Consider the following 7,778-nt stretch of genomic DNA (forward strand, 5'->3'; position numbering starts at 1 on the left):
TCCAAGTAGTGTCATTTTTGGCTTCGTTAGGTTTTATCCTTAGCTGTGCCTTTCCCCACTCCCTGCCATAGGAAGGGGTCTGGTCATAAGGACCAATAGGGCCCTTTCTTGGACACACATACAAGCCATTGCAATGGTTATGCCAAGAATTTTGCTTTTATTTGGAGGGTTCTTCAAATAATTTTTAAAACAGAAGTTTTAACTGCCCCCCCCCCTTAGCCAGGCATTCTGGTGGGCGCCTATAGTCCCAGCTACTTGGGAGGCTGAGGAAAGAGAATCACCTAAGCCCAAGAGCCAGAGGTTGCCGTGAGCTGTCACAACATGGCATTCTACCCAGGGTGATAAATTGAGACTCTGTCTGTAAAAATAAAATAAAATAAAACCCCTCTCTGTTAGATATTTGAAAACTTAGCAGGTCTCCTTCCAAGCATGGTCTTTCACTAAAGAATGAGGAAGGGCTCACAGGAAGGGTACCTTGCTATAGCTTCCATGAGCATCATTCATTTCCACAGCAAGATAAAAGAATATTTTAAAAATGTGCATTGCTCCCTGTGACTGAATTTATTTGTTTTTTTATTTTTTTATTTTTTTTATTTTTTTTGTAGAGACAGAGTCTCACTTTATGGCCCTTGGTAGAGTGCCGTGGCATCACACAGCTCACAGCAACCTCCAACTCCTGGGCCCAAGCGATTCTCTTGCCTCAGCCTCCCAAGTAGCTGGGACTACAGGCGCCCGCCACAACGCCCGGCTATTTTTTGGTTGCAGTTTGGCCTGGGCCGCGTTTGAACCCGCCACCCTCGGCATATGGGGCTGGTGCCTTACCGACTGAGCCACAGGCACCGCCCTGAATTTATTTGTTTTAACAGCTTTATAAACATTAAAAAGCTATAGATTGAGACAAGGGGGGAAACCCCACAGAATAAGAGCAAGAAAAAACTGTTGCGAAAGCATGTAATCCATCATTGTTGACTCATCAGCTAGATGGAAGCTGTGGGATGGCAGAGGCAAAATTCGGACCTGAAAAAATTCTTTACTTTAGCCTTCTAGCCTTCTTGGTTTATCTGATTTTATACATCTATGACCCCCACCCCCATTAAAAACTCATCCTATGCGCTCCCCCAGGGCCAGGAACATTTCCATCTAATTTTAAAAAGCCTACCCTCCCCAGGCACAGGGCACACATGGGATTCCTGATTCATGAATTCAGTTGGCTTCAAGTGCTTCTGTAGATTGCTAGGGCTAAATGGAAGCTGAAGTCTTCCCCATTCCCTTCCTCATGTGCCCTAAAGACAATCTTCCTATCAGTGGTAAACAGAAATTCAAATGCAAAAGAAACCAGGTAGGCAGTAAGATTTGGAACAATTACATGCGTCAATTTTTTTCCCCTCTAAAGAAGCAACTCCTCAAACCAGGCTGAAATGCATCCGTGGTGTGTTTCTGCCGGGGAAGCTTTGAGCACCTCATCTTCCAGTGGAGGTTTCAGCAAAATACGCTTCTCTTTCTACAAATGGCTTTTTCTCACGGCACTTCTGTAACTGTCTAATGGTGGGGTTGGCTTATTTTCTGGAACCAAATACATATTTGTTCCCAATAGCTCCACAGTGCTGGTACCACTATTAATGAGCTGCTCTGCTGTCCACTGCTGCAGGAGTCATTAGGGAAGCCCCCACAGAGTTCTGTTTATTGCCAGGAGAGGTGTCAGAGGCAGAGAAAGCACAGCTGGGGCTTCCAGGCCCCACCAGATCGTGCGGTACAGGCAGCCAGGGCAATCATTCTTAGACTTGTGAAGTCAGGACACAAATTCCAAGAGGAATAAAAGTGGGTGAGAAAAGGATTTGGGGTCCATGATTTAGAGTCATTTCTCGGGTTTCTGAAATTTTGAATCAATTAAGATAATATGGTAGCACAATTTAAAGCACACTTCCTAAGGGGTAGCAATCTGACCAATGCCCTATAAGGGACAAGCTAAACTCCGAGCTGCTGTCCTTGTCAGAGATTGTGCTCTCTGGTGCTCCGTAAATATGCATTGCAGGTGCTGCAGATTGGCTAAACCAACAGGGAGATCACCAGAATGAATGGGATCCATCACAGTGTAATACACACAGAATTTAAGTTGCAACAAAATCCACAGACCCTTTAACTATAAGACCAAGCCAGTCTCTGCAAACACACTGATATTGTGCATAGCCAACTGGTTGACAGTAAATCCTGAATTTAAATAGAGCATGCAGTGCTACAGAAACAGGTGCTTCTCAGAACTTGCTTCACATAGGCTGGACTATCACAAAACATTTGCAATTTGCAGGGGTTAGATGAGGTTTCTTTTGGCTGGATAGATCTATACCAGTTTGATAGGATTGCCATAGCAAAATACAACAGATGGGTGACTTTAGACACAGAAATTTATTTTCTTCACAGTTTGGGAGAATGAAGTTCAAGGGCAGTTTTAGTTTGTTCTGAGGACTGTCTCCGTGGCATGTAGAAGGCCTTTCTTCTGTGTGCAGGCAAGCCTAGTGTCTCTCTGTGTGTCCAATTTCTTCTTCTTATAGGGATACCAGGCAAATTGGATTAGGGCCAAGCCTAATTACGTCCTTTTCACTTAATCACCTCTTCAAAGGCCCCATCTCCAAATACAGTCACACTCTGAGATACCAGGATTTCCCTGAATTTTTGAAGGACAAAATTCAGCCCATAACATGATTCAAAACAGAAACAGATTGAGAACAATGGGAGATTAGATTCTCATTGTTGGAGAAGGGAGCTGTAAATGTAGACAGAGAAAACTACGAAAACTACATTGGAATTGAGGTGCTGGAGCAGTGATTTTCAACCACTGTGCCATGTCGTGAAAATTTTTAAAAATCATCAAATTATTCTCAGAAGAAGTTTAAAGCACAGTATGTATAATCTTTTTCTTTGAGCCATGTATAATCTTTTTCTTATTTTATTTTTCTTTTGAGACAGAGTCTCACTCTGTCGCCCTGGGTAGAGTACATAGCGTCATAGCTCACAGCAACCTCAAACTCTTGAGCTCAAGCCATCCTCTTGCCTCAGCCTCTCAAGTAGGGATTACAGGCTCCCACGACAATGGCTGGCTATTTTTAGAGACAATGTCTTGCTCTTGCTCTTGCTCAGGCTGGTTTTGAACTCCTGAGCTCAGGCAGTCCATCCTTCTCAGCCTCCCAGAGTGCTAGGCTAACAGGCATGAACCACTGTGCCCAGCCATTAACTCTTTTTTTTTTTTTTTTGAGACACAGCCTCACACAGCACTCAATAGAATGCCATGACATCATAGCTTACAGCAACCTCAAACTCTTTTGTTCAAGTGATCCTATTTCTCAGCTTTCCCAGTAGCTGGGACTACAGGAGCCCACCATGACGCCCAGCTGTTTTAAGAGACCAGGGTCTCACTCTGGCTCAGGCTGGTCTTGAACCTGTGAGCTCAGGCAATCCACCTGCCTCGGCCTCCCAGAGTGCTGGGATTATAGGCGTGATCCTCCATGCCCAGCCCTAACTCTTTTTTTTTTTTTTTTTATCAACATAATTTAAGTGTGCTGCAGAAGTCTCAAGTGTGTGTGAGACAAAAATGGTTGAAAAATACTGTACTAGGCTGGGTGAGGTGGGTCACGCCTGTAATCCCAGCACTTGGGAAGTTGAGGTGGGTAGTTTGCCTGAGCTCATGAGTTCGAGACTAGCCAGAATGAGACCCCATCTCTAAAAAATAGCTGGGCATTATGGCAGGCGCCTATATGGGAGGCTGAGGCAAGAGGATCGCTTGAGCCCAAGACATTGAGGTTGCTGTGAGCTAAGATGCCACGGCACTCTACTGAGGGTGACCAAGTGAAATTCTGTCTCAAAAAAAAAAAAAAAAGGAAAAGAAAAATTCTGTACTAGAGTGAAATCATGGACACACACATGGATGTAAATGTGCCTGTGTTTGTGTGCACATATTCCTTCCTTCTGGCCACCCAAGGGCTCGGAGCAGCAGCATTCCAATAACAACACTGCACCTGTGTTCAGATCTTAGTACCTTGTTATTGTTTGAGAATGGCTGTTTTCAGGGTTAGGGTAGAGAAGGTCTACGATGAGTGTGGAATATCCAATGTGAAGAGGTTTCTACTGGCCAAATCTGGGGCTGTTTGAATGTCAAAATGAATGATGATGGTAGTGGATTACAACTGATTGAGTAAGTAGGAATCATTGAATCCATATATGTATAACTAATTAAATGAATAGGTAAATGAGGAGAGAAAAACTTTTTCTCATAGTAGAATGTCCAGGAATAAATGGAGAAGGGATGATGGAGTTAGGAAATCACTATCCCAAGTACTTGGCAATGATCATAGTAATAATTAATTCAGCAAAGAAATGTCAATGGTGGGCAGCGCCTGTGGCTCAGTGAGCAGGGCGCCGGCCCCATATACCGAGGGTGGCGGGTTCAAACCCAGCCCCGGCCAAACTGCAACCAAAAAATAGCCGGGCATTGTGGCGGGTGCCTGTAGTCCCAGCTGCTCGGGAGGCTGAGGCAAGAGAATCGCGTAAGCCCAAGAGTTAGAGGTTGCTGTGAGCCGTGTGACGCCACGGCACTCTACCCGAGGGCGGTACAGTGAGACTCTGTCTCTACAAAAAAAAAAAAAAAAAAAGAAATGTCAATGGTTACTTGAGAGTAGAGGACCAAAGTTTGATGAAGTAAGAATACACACATAATTTAAAAATATCTCCTGAAAGTACTAATTACGAAGGAAAAAAGAGGGACTGTGTAAGGGAGAAAGCTGGCAGATACCACCTTAATCAAGTGACCAAAGTTAGTATCACCAGCAATGGCAAAAATGTAGATTGGGTACCTTCTGATGCGATGCAATGAGAAGAACACAATGTCACTTTTGTAGCTTTTCTGCCAAAAACACACGATCTAACAGATCTAACTGTGAGAACCATCAGATGCACCTGTCTCCAGGGATATTCTACAAAGTAACTGCTCTGTAATCTTCAAAAGTTTCAAGGTCATGAAAGACAAGGAAAGTCTGCGAACTATTTCATATTAAAGGAGATAACAGTGCAATATGTCATCTGAATCGGATCTTTTGTTTTCTAGAGCAGTGATTCCCCAACCTTTTTGGCACCAATGACTGGTTGCAGAGAAGACAACTTTTCCACCAATGGTTGTAGGTGGTGGGGGGCTGGGACAGGAGGCAGATCCCAGGAGGTGATGTGAGCAATGGGAGTGGCTACAAATACAGATGAAGCTTTGTCCCCCATGATCTCTTGTTGTGTGGCCTGGTTCTTGGCAGGACCAGAACCTTTTGGCACCAGGTATTGGTGTCATGGAAGACAATTTTCCACAGTCAGATGGGGGTGGTGGTGTGGTGGACAATAGGACAGGAGGTGGCGCTCAGGAGATGACACAGTAAGGCCTGGTTCCTAATAGGCCATGAACTGGTACCAGTCTGTGGCCCCAGGATTGGGGACTGCAGTTCTATAGGATATTGTTGGCAAAATTCGCAAAACTTGGATGGTTCTCTAGATTAGATGGTAATAATGTATAAAGTTAATTTCCTGATTTTGATGTTTATATTTTTGTTATGTAGGAGGATGTCCTTGTTTATAAGAATTAGATATCATACTGGCAACTTATTTCCCAATGTTTCAGGAAAACAAAGAGTTCTTTAATCTTGCAAATTTCTTTGTTCTTAAGATTATTTCAAAGTTATAAAATTATTTTGACAAAAAAATGAAAGTAAAATAAGATATTTTATTGAAACCAATACCTGGTGCCAAAATAAGCTTTTTATTTTTATTTATTTATTTTTTGAGACAGAGCCTCAAGCTGTCGCCCTGGGCAGAGTGCTATGGCATCACAGCTCACAGCAACCTCCAACTCCTGGACTCAAGCGATTCTCCCGCCTCCGCCTCCCAAGTGGCTGGGTCTACAGGCACCTGCCACAGTGCTTGGCTATTTTTTGGTTGCAGCCGTCATTGTTGTTTGGCGGGCCCAGGCTGGATTCGAATCCGCCAGCTCAGGTGTATGTGTCTGGCACCTCAGCTGCTTAAGCCACAGGCGCCGAGCCCAAAATAAGCTTTTTATTGAACAAACAAAAACTGGGAGTTTACTACCAACACACTGACTAATGGGAATTTAAAGCACATTTTTTTCCCCAGGCAGAGTAAAAATAATGTCAAACTGTTGGAGATTAAACAAAGAAATAAAGGACAAAGAAAAAGATAAATACATGGGTGATGTTAAAGAACCTCAACTGTAGAATTTTATTTTATTTTTGACTATTAGAAAAGATTATTTAGGTGGTGCCTGTAGCTCAGTAGGTAGGGTGCCTGCCACATATGCCTTGTCTAGTGGGTTGAAACCTGGCCTGGGCTTGCTAAAACAACAATGACAACTGCAGCAATAACAAAAAAATAGCTGGGCAATGTGGCCAGCGCCTGTGGTCCCAGCTACTTGGGAGGCTGAGGCAAGAGAATCGCTTAAGCCCAAGAGTCGGAGGTTGCTGTGAGCTGTGATGCCATAGCACTCTACCAAGGGTGACATAGAAAGACTCTATTTCGAAAAAAAAAAAAAGAAAAATTTATTTAACAAAAAATTGAATATGAAAATGTACAAGACCTGATTTTGACATCATAGTAAAACAGAGTCATTGGAGAGGGGACACGGATTTCTCTGCTTGAACAGCCATTATTTATACTCCTTCCAAAGCTGCTGCTGCTTCTTTTTTTTTTTTTTTTATTAAGTCTTTTGTACATAGATCATAAATACATGTATGCCAATTTCAGTGTGTTGATTATTTGGAGTGCTTACATCATACTAATCATTTACCCAATTATAGCATTAGGACATTTGTGTTCTAGACATGATAGATCCAACTTGTACTTGCAATGTGCTCCATAGTTGTGGTCCCCCTACTATCCCCTACTATCCCATCCACCCCTTCCAGAGCTTCTGACATGATGGTACTGTTGCCTTATTACCACCATTCCAATATTCTGTTGCCCACTAGTTGCCATCTCCACACATTCATCTATGACAAGATTCATAAAGAGATCAAAATCCCCATAATATTCCTTGGACATATCTACCACCAATTAATTTCAATGATCACTTCTTGTCCATAAATTTTTTCAACTCGGGAGGGTGAGCGTTGCTAATGGTAACTACTCCACTGGATCAAAGATTATCAGAAACATAATTTCCGACCTCCAGCATACTCCCTTGGGAAGCTAGACGTCTTGAATCTAACTGTAGAATTTTGAAATAATTCATGATAATAAAAACACATAACCTGGGAAGGAGATATGTGAGGTTAAATCTCCTAAATGTTTTTTGCATTTCTGGGAGGAAGGGAGATACACTAATTACATTAGATTTTGAGAAACTAAGGATGCATATTATAATTCTTTTTTTGAGACCGTCTCACTTTGTCACCCTTCGTAGAGTGTCATAGTGTCATAGCTCACAGCAACCTCAAACTCTTGGGCTTGAGCGATTCTCTTGCCTCGGCCACTCAAGTAGCTGGGACTACAGGTGGCTGCCACAATGCCTGGCTATTTTTAGAGATGGTGTCTCATTCTGGCTCAGGCTGGTCTTGAACCTGTGAGCTCAGGCAATCCACCTGCCTCAGCCTCCCAGAGTGCTAGGATACAGGCATTTGCCACTGTGCCTAGCCCCTAATTTTTCTACTTTTAGTGCAGACAGGGTCTCACTCTTGCTCCAGCTGAGTTCAGACATCCACCCTCCTCGGCCTCCTAGAGTGCTAGGATTACAGATT

General features: G+C 43.2%; 1 pseudogene; it reads right to left on the reverse strand.

Annotated features, from left to right (window-relative positions):
- Positions 1-26: 26 nt before the first annotated feature.
- LOC128594785 (small nuclear ribonucleoprotein G-like) lies at positions 27-7,153 on the reverse strand (annotated as a pseudogene).
- Between the last annotated feature and the right edge of the window lie 625 nt (positions 7,154-7,778).

Source organism: Nycticebus coucang, chromosome 9, assembly GCF_027406575.1.
Source record: "Nycticebus coucang isolate mNycCou1 chromosome 9, mNycCou1.pri, whole genome shotgun sequence".
In the NCBI taxonomy this organism is placed as follows: Eukaryota; Metazoa; Chordata; class Mammalia; order Primates; family Lorisidae; genus Nycticebus; species Nycticebus coucang.